Genomic DNA, 20,891 nt, shown 5'->3' with positions numbered 1-20,891 from the left:
ACCTTGACCTTGGGGGTTCACCTAGAACTCAGAAGTGACCTGCCTGGAGAGAAATCCAGAGCTGATGAGCAGGGAAAGGAAATGTGTTCTAACAACTTTAGATGGGGAGCGACAGGGATGGGGGCAAATCTGAAGAAAGCCAAAGGATACTCAGAAGAGAGGTTTCACACTCTGCCACGTAAAACCCGAGCTATGCCTTTGGGGTTTGGGGAAGTTCAGAAGTAGTGGAGGAAAATCAAGCACTTACCCTTTCCTGGTATGCATAGGGCTGTTTGGATTTCTCCTGCCTAATGTTCCCTGAAGAAGAGAGGGAGACAAATATCTTAAGAAAAAGTAGGAGATCATCATGTTTCTTTTCCCCTGGAAACCAGGCCTATTTCAGAGGGGATAAGAAAAATCCGGTTCAAAATAAGCTCAGGGAAGACCGAAACTCCATTCTAGGGTTCCGCACCTCCCTCTCCAGCTCTCTGTGTTCAGAGAGCAGATACCTGTCGCGCTTCTTCAAAAGGCTGAATGAGGTCCTACTCATTTATACATTCGTTCAACAATAATTTACTGAGTGCTCGCTATGTTCAGGGAACTCCTCTAGATACTGAAGTAGTGACTGTGAAAAACAGACAAAACCAGACCGAGTTAATGGTATGTAAAGTGTGATTTGAATATAGGAGGCAGGAACGTTCAATGCTTTTGCCTGTTTCGTATGGGATGCTTCCGACAAGCTATTAACAGACAAGCTTTTTGGAATAAAGGCTTCCTTTCTTCTCTCCAGCTTTCTAATGAGCCTGGATCATTCATCGTTGTTGTTCAGCTTCTACTGAGACATCCCAGTTAAGTGAACTACGAACATATTGAAATACACGCTTGGCCACAGATTGAGGGATGGTTTCTCCTCCCGAATCCCCTCTCCCTCCTACAAACCTCCTGGCAATCCCTGCCAGGAAAACCTCACCCAACTGCATCCGCTGTTCCTCTCACTCTTTATAAGGATGGCTCTCAGGAGGGCGCGGAAGGGGCAGCGGCCCAGGAGGGAGCTGGCTGCAGGCCAAGGCCAGCCCGAGGGCCCTGGGGGCCCCGCCTCCCCTCGGGCCGCCGCCGTGCCCTGACCGGCCGCTGCGGGGCGCTGCGGCCCCAGCCTAGGAGCGCGGGCGGGGCGGGGCGGGGCGGGGCGGGGCGCCGAGCGGGCGGCGGGCGAGTCGGCTCCGCCACAGGTAACCTGCGGGAGCGGGGAACGCGGACCGGGGAGCGCAGACCGGCGAGCGGCGGCAGGAGGCGGCGGCGCTGGGCGGCGCCGAGGCCCAGGGGCCGCCGGAGCCAGCGGGAGCCCGTGCCCATCGTCTCACCTCGCCCCCCACCCTGTCGCCGGCATCGGTCCCAGCGGCACGGAGAGAAAGGTACCGTGTGACCTCGCCGGGTCCCTTCGAGACCCCTCTTCATCCCAGGACCGGCGTCCTCTATTCTCGGGGGGCCTCCGGGAGGACCGTGTCGCGGGTGGGAGCGCCCCAAGATCGCTGTCTGGGGAGGAGTCCCAGACGGAGCGCGTTGCCCCCTTTCCTGCGGCCTCTGGGGAAGCCAGCGCGGGAGGGGGGTCCTTTCTGGGGCACCTCCCTTGTCTCCTTCCTTCAGTTGCTTCCCTAGAATATAGAACTTTGGTGGGAGGAGGCAGAGAACTTTCTCGTCTTTGCACGTCTCCCTCCTCTTTCTCCAGTGAGCTCAAAGAGTTTGTAGAAAGTGGGGGTGGGGTGGGGCGGGGGTCCCAGACCGGACGCGGAGGCCGGCCGTCTTCGGGCGTAAGGGAGGGTCCCCTCTGGTCGCCAGCGCCCCCCGCCGTCCCTGGGCCTGCGGGCAGGCCTCCGAGTGACCGGGCTCGGCTCGGACGCGACAGCAGCCTGACCCCTTCCCTCACCCCTTCGAGGACCGCAAAGGGCTGCAGGCGCCGGACCGTGGGGCTGCCCTACCCCGGGGAGGTCCGCTCTGGCTGGACTTAAGCTCCGTAAAGAGTTAGCAGGTGGCATCTCCCCGGGCTCAAGGGAGCGAGCACGTTGTTTGGTTGGAGTTTAGACATCAGCTCACGGACACTTGTCTTGGAAATTTCAGTGTGGTGCTTCCGGTAGATTTGAGGGGCGGGAGGGGAAGTCGACCCGAGAGGAGCGTCGGTTTCCTAGAGTGGGTCAAGAGTGTTTTCCCGGGGCTTCCCTGGTGGCGCAGTGGTTAAGAATCCGCCTGCCAATGCAGGGCACACGGGTTCAAGCCCTGCTCCAGGAAGATACCACATGTCGCGGAGCCCGTGCGCCACAACTACTGAGCCTGCGCTCTGGAGCCCGCGAGCCACAACTACCGAAACCCACGTGCTCCGCGACAAGAGAAGCCACCGCGGTGAGAAGTCTGCACACTGGAAAGAAGAGCAGCCCCTGCTCTCTACAACTAGAGAAAGCCCGCGCGCAGCAACGAAGACACAACGCAGACCAAAAAGAAAAAAAAGAATGTTTTCCCTAAAGCATGTTGGGATGGTTTAAGTGGTGGTTAAGAGATCCCTTTTGGGGTCATGAGATTGAGTCTTGATGCCACTTGTTAGGTGTGTGACATTGGAAAACCCACTTCTTTAAACCTCAGTTTTTAGAATTGTAAACTGGGTGTATGATACATAACCTGGTGGTGTGGTTGTAGAAATTAAATGAAATGATGCAAGTGAAAAGCTTGGCATAGTGCTCTTGGAGGTTGGGCATCCTTTTTGTGAGTCTGTTGGATGGTGATACTCATTCACGTTGAGCTAATGTCTGTTAGGCCAATGGAAGTGGGAAGCACTTGGGCAGTGAACACAAACACCCCTGGGTCCACGGTGGTCCCACAGTGTACTGATGGTCTCTGACGGAGTTTCCCATCCTTAAGATAGCAGTAGCAACCTGTTGTTCTCCTGCTGTAGTAGGTGCTGGACTATACATATTTATCTTTCATCACCCCTAGCAGGTGCTTAGTATCTGGTAAATGAATTTTTTTTTTTTTTGATTAGGGATATAAATTAAAATTGGAAGAGTTTTCTGCCCTCTAGGTTCTAAATGAGGAGGGGAGAGTGGAAGAAGGGTGAAAAGGAGTAAGAGCCCAGAAAACAACTGGTTGCATGTTGTTGGGAGGTATGAACCAAGGGTGATAACAAAATGCTAATTTGTTAACTCCTTGTTCGGTGGTGGCACCAAAAATTAACCTTAGCTTTCCACTCAAACTCATCAGCCTCTCCAGAGCCCCTCCAGATAAGCATATAATCCAAGTAAAAGCAGACGGCTTGTGATCCAACTCTGCTTAGAGACGAAGTACTCTTTTAACTCCCAAGGCCCTCGCATATTGAAATTCTGGTGCTGCCACTGTGGACTATATCATACATTCAGAAAGTATCAAACGGAGAGGTACAAATTAAAGAATAAGAACACAAGGTACACCCAAGTACCCATCACCCAGCTGAAGAACCAGAGCATCCTCAGAACCTTGCAGGCCCGAGCTCTCCTCCCTGTGGCATTCCACTTACCTCTCTCTCTCTCCCCAAGGAACTGATAGTCTGGATTTTGTGTTTATTTTCCCCTTGCTTTTCACACTTAATATCTTACATGAAAAACTCTGTGGAAGGGAAGTTTCCAAACAAGCCTTTCCACAATAACCTGGAGCATTCCTGTAGAATGTAAAAGCAGAATATTGAGAGTAAGATGCAAACCACAGAAAGCTGAAAGTATCAAAAGTGCTGGGATGGGCAGGCTGGCTGTCAGGGTCTGCCCCCAGTTTCCTTTGGCACAGGTTCTGCGGGTGTGTTCTGTCTGTGTCAGGGAGGGCCAGTCTCTTCTAACATAGCTTGGAGGCTGTAATTTTGAAAGCTTTGCTTGAGTCCCTAAGAATTGGAAAAACAGTAATTTGTGTGCATGTGTTTTAGAAGTGTTTAAAAAAAATACCAGTTTTCCAGGGGACACTGTATGGGATTTGAAGGATTAAGCCAGCTGAGAGTGACCTTTAAAAACGGTTTTAACCTAAATTCTTCTTTGTCTGGTTATGATATTTGTGTTAGGGACCTTAAGTTATTTCTTTGGGCTGAATCACAGGTCTCCTCCGTGAATCTTACACATTCTGACATTTCTTGGTTAAGGCAAAGATTCCTAAACTTGGTTCATGGCCCCCTTAGTATCTAAGTAATTTTTTCAGTGTCCCTAGATTTAGGTAGTTAGTAGTAGTTAGGTTGAAATAACGTAATAAGTATTTATATCTTAACAACATACAAGCTGTTTGAAAAAAAAAGAATGCACATAAACTGAGAGAAAAATATTTATATCATTCTTAAATAACCACAGCTACAAAGAGGATGTGTGTGTGTGTGTGTGTGTGTGTGTGTGTGTGTGCTGCACGCACAAACTTTGGGATCAGATTGGATCCCAATCTCATTTCCTGTCCCACATTAATTTTTCTGCAGCACTTGCTTTTTATCACAGCAACCACTGAAAACCCAAGCTTTGCAGAGATATGATGTCATTGACAGGAATGTAATGGGATCTGATGTTGAAGCTGTGGACTCCTCCAGTCTGTAGGTTCAGTGTCGAGCGCATTGAGTACACTGTGTTTCCCTTGAAATTTTCAAAAATCCTACGTTTCCCCTGTGCATTTTCTACAGCTCCCGAGTGCCTTGGTGCACAGTTGGGGAGTTGTTGGTCTAAGGTAAAACCCCCTTCGCAAGAGAGATCAGTTACTAAGGAAGGTGTCTGCCTGAAGTAGCCCCAGGTTAAGCTTCTGGGTGCAGTGGGCTACATCTTGGTTTTCTCCTCTGTGTAAAATGGAGTGGCTAGAGCCTTCCTAATAAGGGTCATTCAGAGGATTAAACTAGATAACGTATGTAAAACCATCTGTTAAAGCCCTGGAATATAATGGAGTCTCAAGAAATGGTAGCTGTTTTAATGATTGTTAAATAGTACTAAATGAATGTCCAGTAATAGGTGTATGTCATTGCCCCTATTTAAGAATAGCCAGTACTTGAAATCTCAACCTTAGCAAATAAACTATGAGGTAATTAGTTCACATTGTAGGATGATTTATCATTTTCAAACAGAAAACTCTGGTGTACCATTGTGACACTTTCTGATTTTTTAGACCATCCTTGGAATACTCATTTTCATTTGCCACCATGTGCCCTGGTTTGGGGAGGAGGTCATAACTGATTGGATTGAGCCCGGACTTTGTCTTATGTCTTGGGAAGTTTGGACGTAGGTTACAGGCCGAGAAATGTTTCAAGTAGGATTTAATTTCCGCATATACTTTTGGCACAGAGAACAGATAATCTTTTCAGATGAAACAGTTTTTATTAAATTGTAGAGCATCCCATGATAATTCCTATCAATAAGTGGTACTTGTTAATCCTCCAAGGAAAGGCTGACTTGAATAACGATGTCACAGATGGCTGTCACGGTGCCTTTTAGGTAACATAGACATTTCCTCCCTTGTCCTATTCCTTGCCCAGGTCCCAAGTGTAAGCTAGGACCTGGTGATATTTTAACAATTTGTGAGAATACACTCAATAGTGATGTTTCCCTAGCATAGTTGTGGATTCTTATTGTTGCTTTCTTCAGTCATTTATCATTGGGAAGCCTGTACAGAACCATAGGTGATGCTTCCAAATTGACATAAAATTTTTTTTCTGTTTGTTTTGGTTTATAATGTTGAGGGTTTTTCTCCCCCTCTATAAAATTTGGATATATGTTTGTGTGTGAGAAAGTATTTGATTCTTCTGAACTGATAATTCCATTTTTTCCATTTCATGCCCATCTATAAATTATCAGCATTATTTTTACTTAACATATTGCTCCTTTCTTAAAAAATAAGAATTTCATATCTTGCCTTGGGTTAAGCTGATTATATTTAATAACATCTTTTTTAAAAAAAGTATAGCTGACTTAACAATATTATATTAGTTTCAGGTATACAACATGGTAATTCAATATTTTTATAGATAATACTCAACGCCTTATGGTTTTAGGGTATAAAGTAGAAAACTGCATTGTAGATAATAAAATGTGGGTTAGAATGAATTGCTTTCTTCTTTTTGTCTGCAACTCGTAATTAAAAGAAAATTGAGATTCAGAAAGTTTGAGCATCTGTTTAGCTATTAGAATCTGATATTAGTCACAAAGTGCTTTGCAAAATGCTTGACTCTTTTTCTTAAAGGCTATAATCCATTTACAGTTATTATAAAATATTGGCTATATTCCCTATGTTGTACAATATATTCTTGTAGCTTATTTTATACCTAATAGTTTGTATCTCTTAGTCCCCTACCGCTATACTGCCCCTCCTCCCTCCCTCTTCCCACTGGTAACCATTAGTTTGTTCTCTGTATCTGTGAGTCTCCTTTTTTTTGTTGTATTCACTAGTTTGTTGTATTTTTTAGATTCCACATATAAGTGATACCATACAGTATTTATCTTTCTCTGTCTGACTTATTTCACTTAGCATAATGCCCTCCAAGTCCATCCATGTTGCTGTAAACGGCAAAATTTCATTCTTTTTTATGTCTGAATAATATTCCCATGTGTTTATGTATATGTATATATATACCACATCTTCTTTATCCATTCATCTGTTTTTATTAATAAATTTATTTATTTATTTTGGACTGCGTTGGGTCTTTGTTGCTGCACACAGGCTTTCTCTAGTTGTGGTGAGCGGGGGCTACTCTTCATTGCGGTGTGCAGACTTCTCATTGCGGGTGGCTTCTCTTATTGCGGAGCATGGGCTCTAGGCATGCCGGCTTTAGTACTTGTGGCACGCAGGCTTCGGTAGTGGTGGCACGCGGGCTCTAGAGCACAGGCTCAGTAGTTGTGGCGCACGGGCTTAGTTGCTCCGTGGCATGTGGGATCTTCCTGGACCAGGGCTCGAACCCATGTCCCCTGCATTGGCAGGTGGGTTCTCAACCACTGCGCCACCAGGGAAATACTATCCATTCATCTGTTGATGGACACTTAGGTTGCTTCCATATCTTGGCAATTGTAAATAATGCTGCTATGAACATGGGGGGTGCATGTATCTTTTCGAATTAGTGTTTTTGTTTTTTTCAGATATTTACCCAGGAGTGGAATTGCTGGGTCATGTGGTAGTTCTATTTTTAGCTTTTTGAGGAACCTCCATACTGTTTTCCATAGTGGCTGCACCAGTTTTCATTACCACCAACAGTGCAAGAGGGTTCCGTTTTCTCCACACTCTCTCCAGCATTTGTTATTTGTGTTCTTTTTGATGATAGTCATGCTGACAGGTGTGAGGTGATAGCTCATTGTGGTTTTGATTTGCATTTCCCTGATGATTAGCAATATTGAGCATCTTTTCATGTGTCTGTTGACCATCTGGGAAATGCTTGACTCTTAATATCTTCATGTAAAACTAAGAAAGGGTATGTAAGGAGGAAAAGATTTAATTTAAATTTGGGAGTTTATTGGTAGCTGAATGGACTTAATTTCTACATCACTGATTTGTCTTCAATTCCAGAATGGAGATTATGGGAAATATTTCTGTCCATGATAGTAAAAAGCGTTCTTTAAAAAAAGGTGAATTTGGGACTTCCCTGGTGGCGCAGTGGTTAAGAATCCGCCTGGCAATGCAGGAGACATGGGTTTGAGCCCTGGGCTGGGAAGATTCCACATGCCGCGGAGCAACTAAGCTCATGCGCCACAACTACTGAATCCCACACGCCTAGAGCCCGTGCTCCGCAACAAGAGAAGCCACCGCAGTGAGAAGCACACGCACCGCAACGAAGACTAGCCCCCGCTTGCCGCAACTAGAGAAAGCCCGCGTGCAGCAACAAAGACCCAACGTAGCCAAAAATTAAATAAATAAATAAATAAATAAATTTATAAAAAAATAAAAAATAAAAAAAGGTGAATTTAATGGAGATAGATATCAGCAGATGGTAACCAAGAATGGAGAAGTAGTTTGAAGTAAACTAATATTAATAGCTAAACAGGAATCAGCAAGGCTTTTTTTTTTTTTTTTTGGTTTATTTTTGTTTTTGTAAAGGACATATGCTTTGAGAAATGTTTGTGAAAGGAATAAATACAAAAGAATAAGGTCAATTTTCCTTACAGATATTAAGTAGGTAAGAGATGAAAACAGAACTTAGTTCTTTCAAGGTTGTGACCTTTTCCACCTTAGCTCTAGGAACCCTGTTCTCCATCATCTTGTCGGGTTGGATCGAGGGGCACGTCCGGGGTCCTTGAGGAGGATGGAAGGACATTGGATGGACATCAGGAAACGTAGTGTAGTCCTGGCCACCAGCTTGCTGTGGAGCTCCAGAAAATATCTCAGAGTCTCAGTTTTCTCTTCACTAACTAAGAGGACTAGACCAAAATATTATTTTTTAAAGGTATCGTTTTGTGAAATCATTCATATTCACAGTGTAAAAGCAACACTTTTTTTTCCTCACTTCTAGAGATCGGTGCCCTTGAATCAACCTGATGATCTGTGAGCCAAAGAGAGCTAATGAGATTGTTAACCTGATGTAACCTGATGACTTCCTTTTATTATGAACATCAATAGCTTACTGTGTAGAGTCCTTTCAGACTATGTATGCGTGTATTCACATTTTAGAATATAAACCCAAAGTACCATCTTATTCTAAAACCTGATTCCAAGGTCAGAAAATTTATATTCATTTTTCAGTAAATTAGAGTTTTCAGTTTTTAAAAATGTCAGCATTTTATTCTAACTCTAGGAAAGTCCCAGGGGAATCTGATATACAAGGAAATTGCCTCTAGGTGGTGAGTTTTAGGAGTAGTGGGTGTTTCCCCCCCTCTGCATCTTTACGGAAATTTTAAGACTTCTTACAATGAACATATATTTAGTTTATAATCAGAAAAATAAATTAGTTAAAAAGTTTTAAAAATTACACAAGAAAATTCATTGTTAATCAAATGTACTAAAAAAATACTTTGTTCCCGTAATGGAACTATTTAGATGTTCTAGTAACTAAAATATTTGCTTAATGAGAGGTGGAAATGTAATGACATGAGATGGACCTATTTTTTTTTTTAATTTTATTTATTTTTTATTTATTTATTTTTGGCTGCGTTGGGTCTTTGTTGCTGTGCACGGGCTTTCTCTAGTTGCAGCGAGCGGGGACTACTCTTCGTTGCGGTGTGTGAGCTTCTCATTGCAGTGGCTTCTCTTGTTGCAGAGCATGGGCTCTAGGCACGCGGGTGTCAGTAGTTGTAGCACGCGGGCTCAGTAGTTGTGGCTCGCAGGCTCAGTAGTTGTGGCGCATGGGCTTAGTTGCTCTGTGGCATGTGGGATCTTCCCGGACCAGGGCTTGAACCTGTGTCCCCTGCACTGGCAGGCGGATTCTTAACCACTGCGCCGCCAAGGAAGCCCGAGATGGACCTATTTTATCATGGTTAGATGGTAGTGATTTGAATTTATTATTGAGGATGAAAAATAAATTATGAACAATTTGACTTGGAAATTTTCAATTCAGATTTTTCACAGAACTAAAAGTTATTTCTCTTTCTTTGGCAGGGATAACATGTCTCATGCCAGTTTTTAAAATTTAATTAATTAATTAACTTATTTTTGGCTGTGTTGGGTCTTCATTGTGGCGTGCGGGCTTCTCATTGCAGTGGCTTCTCTTGTGGCGGAGCACGGGCTCTAGGCGCGTGGGCTTCAGTAGTTGTGGCACACGGACTCAGTAGTTGTGGCTTGCAGGCTCTAGAGCGCAGGCTCAGTAGTTGTGGCGCATGGGCTTAGTTGCTTCGCAGAATGTGGGATCTTCCCAGACCAGGGCTCGAACCCATGTCCCCTGCATTGGCAGGCGGATTCTTTACCACTGCACCACCAGGGAAGTCCCTCGTGCCAGTTTTTAAACTTACTTTCTAGCTAGAAAATACCAAGTGAACTGTAAGTCCCAGCTGAAATTCTGAATTTGACCCAATGGTAAAATGTTGAGATGTATTATATACTGTTTTATATTATGCCATATGTAGTGTAAAATATTCAAGTACCAAAGAACAGACTTCTTGAGTAGGTATATATGGATGCATTTGAGTATCCTAGCTATGCCCCAGGCGTCTTACTGGGTTAGATGCCTGGCTCTGGCACCTATTGGTTGTAACATTTTTGACGGTTTACTTAACCTCATTATGCCTCAGTTTCCTAGTCTGTAAAATGGGGATTTGAAACAGTTTTGTACTCTGACTATGGTGGTAGTTACATGAATCTATGAATGTGATAAAATTCATAGAACTACACACACACACACACACACAAACACTGTGAGCCCATGGAAAAAGTGAAATCCAAATAAGTTCTGTAAGTTTACTTAATAGTATTATACCAGTGCCAGTTTCCTTGTTTTGATAATTGTACTGTGGTTATGTAAGATATTACCATTGGGAGATAGGGTACACAGGAACTCTCTGTATTATTTTTTTACTGTGATAAAATATACATGACATAAAATTTACCATTTCAATAAGTTTTTAAGTATGCAGTTCAGTGGCATTAATCACATTCACATTGTCGTGTCACCATCACCACTGTCAGTCTCAAGAGCTTTTTCATCATCCTAAACTGAAACTCTGTACCCGTTAAATGATAACTCCCCAATCCCATCTCCCCCAGGCCCCTGGTAACCACTACTCTACTTTCTTTCTCTGTCAGTTTGATTCTAGATGCCTCCTATAAGTGGAATCATACAATATTTGTTATTTTGTGACTGGCTTATTTTACTTACTCTTAATACCTTTGAGGTTCATGGACTATTTTTGCAGCTTCTATGTGAGACTAATGTTGCTTCAAAATAAAGTTTAAAAAAGTAAAAAAAAAAAAATCCCATTGATGGGGCCCCACTGCTGGACTGTACCAAGGCATAGAGGTTAAGAACAGTGCAGGATGGCTAGAAAGGCCAAGGAGTGACATTACCTCTCTTTCCTCCTTCTCCTTATCCCCAGTCATAGGAGAAGAGATGCAAGAAGTAGCTGTGTTCTCTCTTGTATAGGGAAGAGCCTGCATTATTTATTAGTAGGTTCCTATATCAACCTGAGGAGCAGCTATTAAATCTCCTACTAAAATAGGGATTCTTTTTGTTGTTGTTGTTGTTTTGATGTTTCTGAAAACATGCTTGATTTTTAAAAAAAATTTTTATTGGAGTATAGTTGATTTACAATGTTGTGTTAGTTTCAGGTGTACAGCAAGGTGAATCAGTTATACATATACACATATCCACTCTTTTTTAGATTCTTTTCCCATATAGGCCATTACAGAGTACTGAGTAGAGTTCCCTGTGCTATATAGTAGGTCCTTATTAGTTACCTATTTTATATATAGTAGTGTGTATATGTCAATCCCAATTTCCCAATTTATCCCTCCCCCCCTTACCCCCTGGTAACATAAGTTTGTTTTCTTTTTTTTTAAAGGCATTATATTATTTGTTTATTTAATATTTATTTATTTATTTGACTGCGCTGGGTCTTAGTTGCGGCACACGAACTCTTAGTTGTGGCATGTGGGATCTAGTTCCCTGACCAGGGATCGAACCCAGGCCCCTCTGCACTGGGAGCATGGAGTCTTAGCCACTGGACCACCAGGGAAGTCCCCATAAGTTTGCTTTCTACATCTGTAACTCTATTTCTGTTTTGTAGGTAAGTTCATTTGTACTCCTTTTTTAGATTCCACATATAATCATGTAAATATGATATTTGTCTTTCTCTGTCTGACTTACTTTGAAATAGGGATTCTTAACCTGAGGTTCATTGATGGGCTACAGATGCTCTAAGAGCTCCCAGAATTTAGGTGTAAGTATTTAAGTGAATGCTCATTTGTATATATGAGAGGGAAGACATTCCATAGCTTTTGGTATAGTCTCACATGGTTCCCTAACCCAAAAATGGTTAGTAAGCAATGCAAGAAAATGTTGTTTACAGAGCTCTACCCACCGCATAACAGGCTCTTTCACTTGGGTGTCTTAGCCCCTTTCAGTTTTCTGGTATATCTTTCCCCTTACCAACCTCCAGAGGCTTTCTTTCTGTTTAAACCTGGGAGAAGCGTGAACAATTCTTTTCCCTCAGAGCCTCCCGCCATTCTCTCCTATATCCTACAAACTCCAGGATCCATTCCTCAAGGGCCAGAGGAGCCCCATAGCAAACTGTCTTGGAGTCCCTAGTGGGCAGATGTGGAACTAGAGTGTGTGCAGGACTCAGCCTCACAACTGCCATTTCTGTCCCTGCCCTCTTTAGGCTCCAGAAAAATAGGAAGAAAATAATACTTGAGGTACAGCTCTGGAAAACTCATGAAGTGGTCCTGAATGACTGAAGTTCAGTAGATTCTGCCTTGGGGAATAAAAATTTAATTTTCAGATTGTCTTCTGGTTTACACTTTATGTTTTAAATGTATTATAAATATATCATACAATACATTCTACCTTGTGGAGTATCCAGTGATTTAGGTGAGCTGTTGCAATGATGTATTGTTATAAAAGATGTTAGTATCAGAATTTATTTATAAGTAGAACTCTCTAGTCATTCAGACTGGTTTTTAACTCATATGAATGGATTGCATAAATGGGAAAAACTGTAACTTTCAAGTTTTTCTTATACATGTGATTCTTCAATATTTTCATTCATCTTAGAAACCCTTCAATAAATTATGACTTGACTCATTTATCCAACTCAAAATATATTCTGTTAGGGTAGGCTAACTGCTGTAACAAACATCTCCAAATTTCAGTAGCTTAGTCCAGTAAAAGTTTATTTCCAGCTCACCTAAAGTCCAAATAGGTTATTCGTGGTTGAGCAGCTCTCCTAGTTAGCTCTTCTGCAAGTGACTCTGAGATAAAGGCTCCTTCCATCCTGTTATGCCATCATTTTCAACATGTGGTTTCTTGTGTCGCTACAAGGGGGAAGAGAGTATGAAAAACGCATCCAGACTAACTACCCTCACCAGCAAGTGAAGACATCACTTCTGCTCACATTCCATTGGCCAGAAGCAGCTCAGAGCCCCACCTCAATTTATGGAGGCTGGGAGATATAGCACCTGGCCAGACAGCTGCTTCTGAGCAATAATCATTTACTTTATTTATTTATTTAATTTTTTATTTTTTGGCTGCACATGCAGATTCCAGGATCTTAGTTCCTCGATCAGGGATTGAACCCAGGGCCACTGAGTCCTAGTCACTGGACCACCAGGGAATCCCAATAATCATTTACTTTAGAAGGGGAACAGAACTCTTTGGTGGATAAGTAGCCATCTTTTATATTAATATGCTAGTCTTTTAACCGGTCAGTTCAGTGTAACTGCCTTCATATTATTTATTTCTCACTTTCCAAACAGCAAGTGTTATGTCTTTGTAGTGTAAAGTGTGGATGAGACCTTCATATGGGAAACAATTTTGTCATAATTGTTGAGCAAATAAAAATGGGATTAAGCCATCTAGTTTTGTACATTTATTAGGGAATGAAGTATATTTTATTTATTCAGAGTCACTCAACCCCCTAGAAAATTGTACATTTGAGAAAGATGGAACATTAGCAAAGAGGAAGATTAGCAAAGAACAACAATATGCATGTCTTATTGAGTTCATGAATGTTCTCATAGTAATTTAAAACTACTTCCAGCTGCTGGCAATAGGCAAGTATGAAAACTTTCTTCAAAAAAAAAACAAAAGCAGTCTTCACCATGGGATGTATTACACAATCATAAATGTATGTGTCACTTTTATTTGCTCTTTAAAGATCTTAATTTTTTAAAAAATTTATTTTTGGCTGCATTGGGTCTTCGTTGCTGTGTGCGGGCTTTCTCTAGTTGTGGCAAGCGGGGGCTACTCTTCATTGTGGTGCCAGCTTCTCGTTGCGGTGGCTTCTCTTGTTGCGGAGCACAGGCTCTAGGTGCGCGGGCTCAGTAGCTGTGGCTCGCGGGCTCTAGGGCACAGGCTCAGTAGTTGTGGCACACGGGCTTAGTTGCTCCATGGCATGTGGGATCCTCCCGGACCAGGGCTCGAACCCGTGTCCCCTGCACTGGCAGGCGGATTCTTAACCATGGCACCACCACGGAAGCCCTACTTATTTGCCCTTAAGGGAAATTAATGTTGTAAGATTTGGATCTGTTTATCTTATTTGCTTGAAGCCATTTTGTGCCTAGGAGGGCGCCATTTGGCTATATTCAGCATCCGACAGCTGGAAATGGAGACTATCGAGTGTGAAAGATCCCAGTACTTAGCTGGAGTCATGGAGAAAGTGGTCCACAACTTTAGTAGTTACACTCACTATACAGGCATATCTTGTTTTATTGCTCTTTGCTTTACTGTGCTTTGCTTTATTGTGCTTCACAGATACAGTGTTTTTTACAAATTGAAGGTTTGTGGCCACCCAGTATTGAGCAAGTCCATCGGCACCATTTTTCCAATGGCATTTGCTCACTCTGTGTCTCTGTGTCACATTTTGGTAATTCTTGCAATATTTCAACCCTTTTCATTATTAGTATATTTGTTATGATGATCTGTGTTCAGTGATCTTTGATGTTACTATTGCAAAAAGATTATGAGTCACTGAAGACTCAGACAATGGTAAACATATTTTGGCAATAAAATATTTTAAAATTAAGGTATGTACATTTTTAAGACATAATACTATTACACACTAAATAGACTACAGTGTAGTGTAAATATAACTTTTATATGCACTGGGAAACCAAGACACTCGTGTGACTTGCTTTATTGCAGTATTCACTTTATTGCAGTGATCTGGAACCAAATCCACAATGTCGTCAAGGTCAGCCTGTAGTAGTGTTTCATTTACCCATTACTAGTTGAGACTGGGCTGTTCTACCTAAGGAAGAGGTCCCAATAATGAATATTTACCGTCTTTTAAGTCCTAATTTTTTTCTTTTAAAGTTACATTTTATGGTGCCCATGTTGGAATTAAAGATGCACTAGACCAAAGGTCAGCAAATTATAGCCATGGGCCAAGTCTAGCCCACTGCCTGTTTTGTAAAGTTTTGTTAGAACACAGCCATACTCATTGATTTACATACCGCCTATGGTTGCTTTCACACTATACTGGCAGAGTTGAGTAACTGTCACAGAGACCATATGGCCCACAACACCTAATGTATTTATTTAGTATCCCTTTATGGAAAGTTTGCTAACTCTTTCATTAGACCTAAAATTAGTATAACTTGGTTTGAGGTAACTCTGCTCCTACTTAGGATTTACTTAATCTCTGGCCCACAGTTCGCCATCATAGTGAGGATAATAAAATCTACCTATTGAGGTAGTTAAAATAGACTTTAAGTGATCTTGGGGAGATTATTCAGTTGATCTTCTAGTTAGCTATCTGCCAATCTGTCTTCCAGTAGGCTTCCTTAGACCAATCTATTTCCAATTTACCATGTATAAGAATCATCTGGGAACTCTATTAAAATTCAAACATGCCCACCCTCATTCCTTAGGTCCTGATTCATCAGGTCTGGGAAGATGCACGTGTAACAGGCACCCCAGATTCTGATGCAGGTGGCCTGGGCTTCAAGTAACTCAGACCCTTGTGGCAACTTGTCTTTGGGTCCCTAGAAATAGTTTCTCTGACAGCTCCAGATATGCTTCTTGACTCAGCCAGAACTGAAGCCTTGCCTACTATATAGGAGAGCTTGGAACCAAAAGGGGACTGCCCAGTGGCGTTAGTCATCAGCATTCTGAACATGTGCAGAGAGACCCGGCAGTGGGCTTATCGTATAAATCAAATCATTGACTGCCTGACTGCACCTATACAGCCATCTGCTGCTTTGCTTTCAAATAGAAATAATGATAGGGAAGTTGGCACTGGGGCTTCAGAGAAACTGATTGGTTTACGTTGTAGCTCTGTATGCCTCTTGATGCTAAGAGGGAACAAATTAAAGCTAAAATTAGCAGTATAGCCCTGGGCTAGCTGTCTCTCTTTAAAAATCAAGATAAAAGTTAATAGCAGAAGAAGTTACCATGAGAGGAAGAACTGAAGTCCAGGTGCTTTATAGGTGCTTTAAGAACGGATGCTGATTTAATGGTTTATAATTTCCTTAATCTCCAGAATGTATTACCCTAGGTTATGTGATACTTAATGAACGGTTTGCTCACTGAAGCCTTTGTTTTCCTCCATTTGCTATTCAAAAACTGAGTAAAGAGCTGCAAAGCCAGTAATGAATAATGGCAAAATCCCCTGGCACCTGTTGGGTTTTAATACAATATGGAAAAAAGTGAGACACCCCCCACCCCCGCAAAAAAAAAATTCCAAAAACAAAAACCAGAAAAATAAAAACTTGAAGGAAGGATCAAAGAACCTCACACTTTCAGTACTTAACTAGGAGTGGAGCTGTGTTGGCTGTTCAAAAGCAGTGTTAAAATTGAGGGTCAGGTGCCTTTAAACATTTCCGTCTTTGCTGCCCTGCTGAAATAAACCTGGGTGTTTGATTGGATGTAAGCCAGGGTATTTTGTACTCTGAAATGTAAGTAAACACTTTATCATCCAATGAAGGACTTAACAGCTAATTAGATACCTTCCTGTTGGGAGATGTCTTGGGAAACTGATTTCAAAAGCATATGCTAATAAGGATTTAAAGAATCCTATGTAAGATTATCAAAGGATTCCTTTCAATAATGAGTTCCCTTAGACCCAGGATATTTAATATATGATTAGAATTACTAATCATTCAAAGTATACCCTCTTTTAAGGGAGCCCAGCATTGCCAGGAAGTTAGGAATACCATCAGGGAACATGTTCTCAAGAGGTTGCTAAATAAACAACCATCTTCTATTTTTATTAAAATGATAGCTTTAGATCATTCCTTTTCTCCCCTGCAGGATATGCAACAGGTCTAATTTATCTCTAGATACCAGAATTTCTTTCCTTCCTATTACTAAACCCTTGAGAAAAGGCCGTTTTGAAAAAAAGAAGGCTTCTGTCTTTAAAAACGGATGATTTTGATACACCAAAAACGAATTGTCTTGATGCTCAGTGCATTTCTGTCTTTTTAAATCCTAAATTCACAAGTTTATATTCTTCCCTTGGTATTTAAAGACTCAAAAACACTAACACTGCGCTTATAATTGACGGTGTTAAAAGTGGCCATGCTTTTGTGTCTAAAAGTAGAACATGAAATATTGTACCAGATTTTGCCCCAGGACTTCTGTGCTGTTTCTTATTATGTCCTTCTCTCCCCAGCCTTTGGAATTCCCTTAATGTCAGAGACATTAACTTTGAGGGTAAGAGAGTAAATCTTAAGAGACGTACTATTTGCTTTGAACTTACCAGCCAACTAAATAGGATGGATGTTAATGTCTCAGGTGTACAAGGAGTACTTATTGTTAGTGTTAATGAAAGCTGTGTATGTAGTGGAGAGAAAACATATTTCCCAAATCAGTAAACAGACAGAAGCTGTGATGGACTTTTTTGGCCGTGTCACACAGCATGCGGGATCTTTAGTTCCCCAACCAGCGAAAGAACCCGTGGCCCCTGCAGTGGAATCACGGAGTCTTAACCACTGGACCGCCAGGGAAGTCCTGGATTTTGTATGAAAAAAGCAATGTCAGAGGCTATTAGGGTATTTAAGTGAAGGGAAAAATTCTATGTTATGGTACTAAATCTAAAAGGAAAAATCGAAAAGAATGGATACCTCTGTGGGTGTAACTGAATCACTTTGCTGTAACTGTAACTGTAAAATCACCTGTAACTAACACATCATTGTTAATCAACTATACTCCAATATAAAATAAAATTTTTTTAAAATTTTTAAAAATTAAAAAAAATAAAAATATAAAAGGAAAGACCAAGTATTGATTGTAACCTAACCAGATACCATAAATCCACAGCAGCACTGTCTCAGCCCCACAGAATAAATGGCATTCATTAAGTTTGAGTGTATTGTTGCCCTAGGATCAGGGAGGCCAAACTGTTTTACTGTTCTCTGCAAAGCCTAATCTCTCTACCTGAAAAATAATTTAGGAAAAAAAAATTTTAAGGTCAGTGACTCTCTCTTGGCCTCCCTACATATTTGTCTTTTTCTTTCTTATTAGCATTAGGTAATGTATCTTAAAACCCCAGGCCTCTACATTCAAACCTGGCTGAATTACCTCTCTTGCACAATACAGATGCCCTTCAGGAGAAGTCTGTTTCGTGGGAGACTGGCAGGCTTTAAAGAGAAGAGTGCGACTTGGCTGCCGGGAGGCTTGGGTTCCAATTTCATGTCTGACAGCAGCCTTTGTGCCCTCTGCCGAGTCACCTTCTTACTTCTGTGGCTTTCCTTTTCTTTTCTCTTAGAAAGGTGACCACTGGACCCATGTTTCAGACGGGTCCTCATTGACTAGTCCCCTGCCCCCATGGATTTGAGGCCCAGAAACATTTTTTAGCTTAACAAATTATTATAAGCCAAATACCCTTATAACAGCCATGCCAGTCAGGAAATCGAACTTTGCCAGTCACCCCAGAAGCCCCTCCTTGGGTTACATCTCAATCATAACTCCCTCTCTCCCTCCAAATTAAGTACAGGCAGTCCTTGCCTTATATGGCACAGTGGTACTATAAAGAAATGCTGAAATCCTGATTGGCTATCTTAATAATCAATGGGAGAAATTGCAATTTAAATGTTTAAATTTAAATGTTTGGCCGGAACATTAAAAACTCTTTTACTGTCTGTTATAATTGTAGAGGGAAATGAAAAAAATACTAAAATTTAGTATGCAGTAATTTAAAACATTAGCAACATTGAGAATTAGACTTTTATTTCTTTGTAAAATCTTATCAAGAGTAGTTTGGTTTGCCTTTTCCCATCCTATAACTTATGATACAGAACAAGCATCTTTTCTTTTCAAAATTTATTTTATTGAAGTATACTTGATTTACAATGTCATGTTAATTTCTGCTGTACAGCAAAGTGATTCAGTTATACATATATATACATTCTTTTTCATATTCTTTTCCATTCTGGTTTATCACAGGATATTGAATGTACTTCCTTGTGCTGTACAATAGGATCTTGTTGTTTATCCTTCCTATATATACTAGTCTGCATCTTCAGCAGGCATCTTTTCTATGCCTTGATGAACTTTCATACTCCTGTAGAAGTTTGGATCAGTTTCCAACATTTTATCCTTTGCGTTTTCAGTGTTGTGAAGTATCTGCAGGAGTTCCTTTAATGTGGACTTTTTGCAGCGTCATTTCTTCATTCTTTTCATCTCCACACTTTCGTCATTTATGGCAATCAGTTCCCTTCATTCACTTCCTCTGGCTGCACATCTAGAGGCTTCCGGTGGTAGCACGTCAACTTTCCCACAGTCAAACATTTCTTTTGTGACTCCATCCTGTTCCATTCAAATTTCACTTCCAGTGTTACCACTTTTGATTTCTTTGCTGCACTTTCTTCTTTGTTGGCTAATTACCTATTTTGATTGTTTATTTTGGTAAGCTATTATGTGGGTTTTTCACTGGGAGACAAGAAGACAACACAGATACATGGTTTGCTGTCTGTGTGAACTGAGTAACAAATGAGTGACCAATCACTGACAGACTTGGAAAGATGTGACATGATTGGTCACTGATCATGATGGTCATATATTAATTACATAGTGATTTGTAGACTGGAGTGCTGTTAGTGAAGTTTGTACCTCATGCAGTTTCTGAAAGTTAATTCACCATGGTAAGTGAGATTTGAGCCGTGTTGTTGGAGGACTGGTGTAATTTAAACTGTGGGACCTGAAATTGTGCTCATTTATAACCATGTAAAGTGAAGGCTGCCTGTATTATTTGCTGTAGTAATCACTTTCTTGTAGGTCTGGACACTATGGTTAAGTGTTGTTCCATAAAATGTTTTTGTTATGTCTTCTAAGTCTTTTTTTTTTTTTTTTTTAATCTATGGGTTTCCCCTCTGTATTAGTTTTCCAGGGCTGCTGTAACGAAGTACCACAGACTGGGTGGCTTAAACAACAGAAATTTATTTTCTCACAGTTCTGGAGGCTGGAAAATCTCAGATTAAGATGTTAGCAGATTTGATAAACAACAAGGTCCTACTTTATAGCACAGAGAACTATATTCAATATCCTATGATAAACCATAATGGAAAAGAATATATATATATATATACATATATATATATAAGAATGTATATATATGTGTAACTGAGTCACTTTGCTGTACAGCAGAAATTAACACAACATTGTAAATCAACTATACTTCAAAAAAAATTTGTTTTTTAACTTAAAAAAAAAAAAGAGGGCTTCCCTGGTGGCGCAGTGGTTAAGAGTCTGCCTGCTAATGCAGGGGACATGGGTTCGAGCCCTGGTCTGGGAAGATCCCACATGCGGCGGAGCGGCTAGGCCCGTGAGCCACGACTACTGAGCCTGCGCGTCTGGAGCCTGTGCTCCGCAACAAGAGAGGCCGTGATAGAGAGAGGGCCCGCGCACCGTGATGAAGACTGGCCCCCGCTCGCTGCAACTAGAGAAAGCCCTCACACAGAAACGAAGACCCAACACAGCTATAAATAAATAAATTTATTAAAAAAAAAAAAAAGATGTTAGCTGATTTGTTTTCTCCTGAGGCCTCACTCCTTGGCTTGCAGATGGCCACCTGCTTGTTGTGTCTTCACATGGTCTCTTCTCTGTGCATGTGAACTCCTGGTTTCTCTTTCCCTTCTTATAAGGACACTGGTACTGTTGGATTAGGGCCTACCTTAATGGCCTTATTTTAACTTAATTACCTCTTTAAAGGCCATGTCTCCAAATATAGTCATATGAATTTTGGGGGGACACAATTCAGCCCATCACATCTTCTATTCCTTTCTTTTCTTTACTACTTATCTATCAAAATAGCTGGGCTTCTTGACCACTGGTTATATAAAACATAAACCATAATCACATAAACTTTTCATTAAAGAGT

At 41.4% G+C, this 20,891-nt stretch overlaps 1 protein-coding gene across 2 annotated transcripts in view; it reads left to right on the top strand.

Moving 5' to 3' along the window:
- The first annotated feature begins 1,346 nt into the window (after positions 1-1,346).
- ANKRD6 (ankyrin repeat domain 6) overlaps positions 1,347-20,891 on the top strand; it is a 202,776-nt gene continuing 183,231 nt past the window's right edge. For both annotated transcript variants that reach the window (XM_068551459.1, XM_068551460.1), the window contains exon 1: positions 1,347-1,391. The gene's annotated coding sequence lies outside the window, so the exon portion shown is untranslated. The remainder of the gene's footprint in view (positions 1,392-20,891) is intronic.

Source organism: Eschrichtius robustus, chromosome 9 (assembly GCF_028021215.1).
Source record: "Eschrichtius robustus isolate mEscRob2 chromosome 9, mEscRob2.pri, whole genome shotgun sequence".
Lineage (NCBI taxonomy): Eukaryota > Metazoa > Chordata > Mammalia > Artiodactyla > Eschrichtiidae > Eschrichtius > Eschrichtius robustus.
The sequence above is the reverse complement of the archived record's forward strand: the minus strand, read 5'-3'. Positions and strand labels throughout refer to the sequence as shown.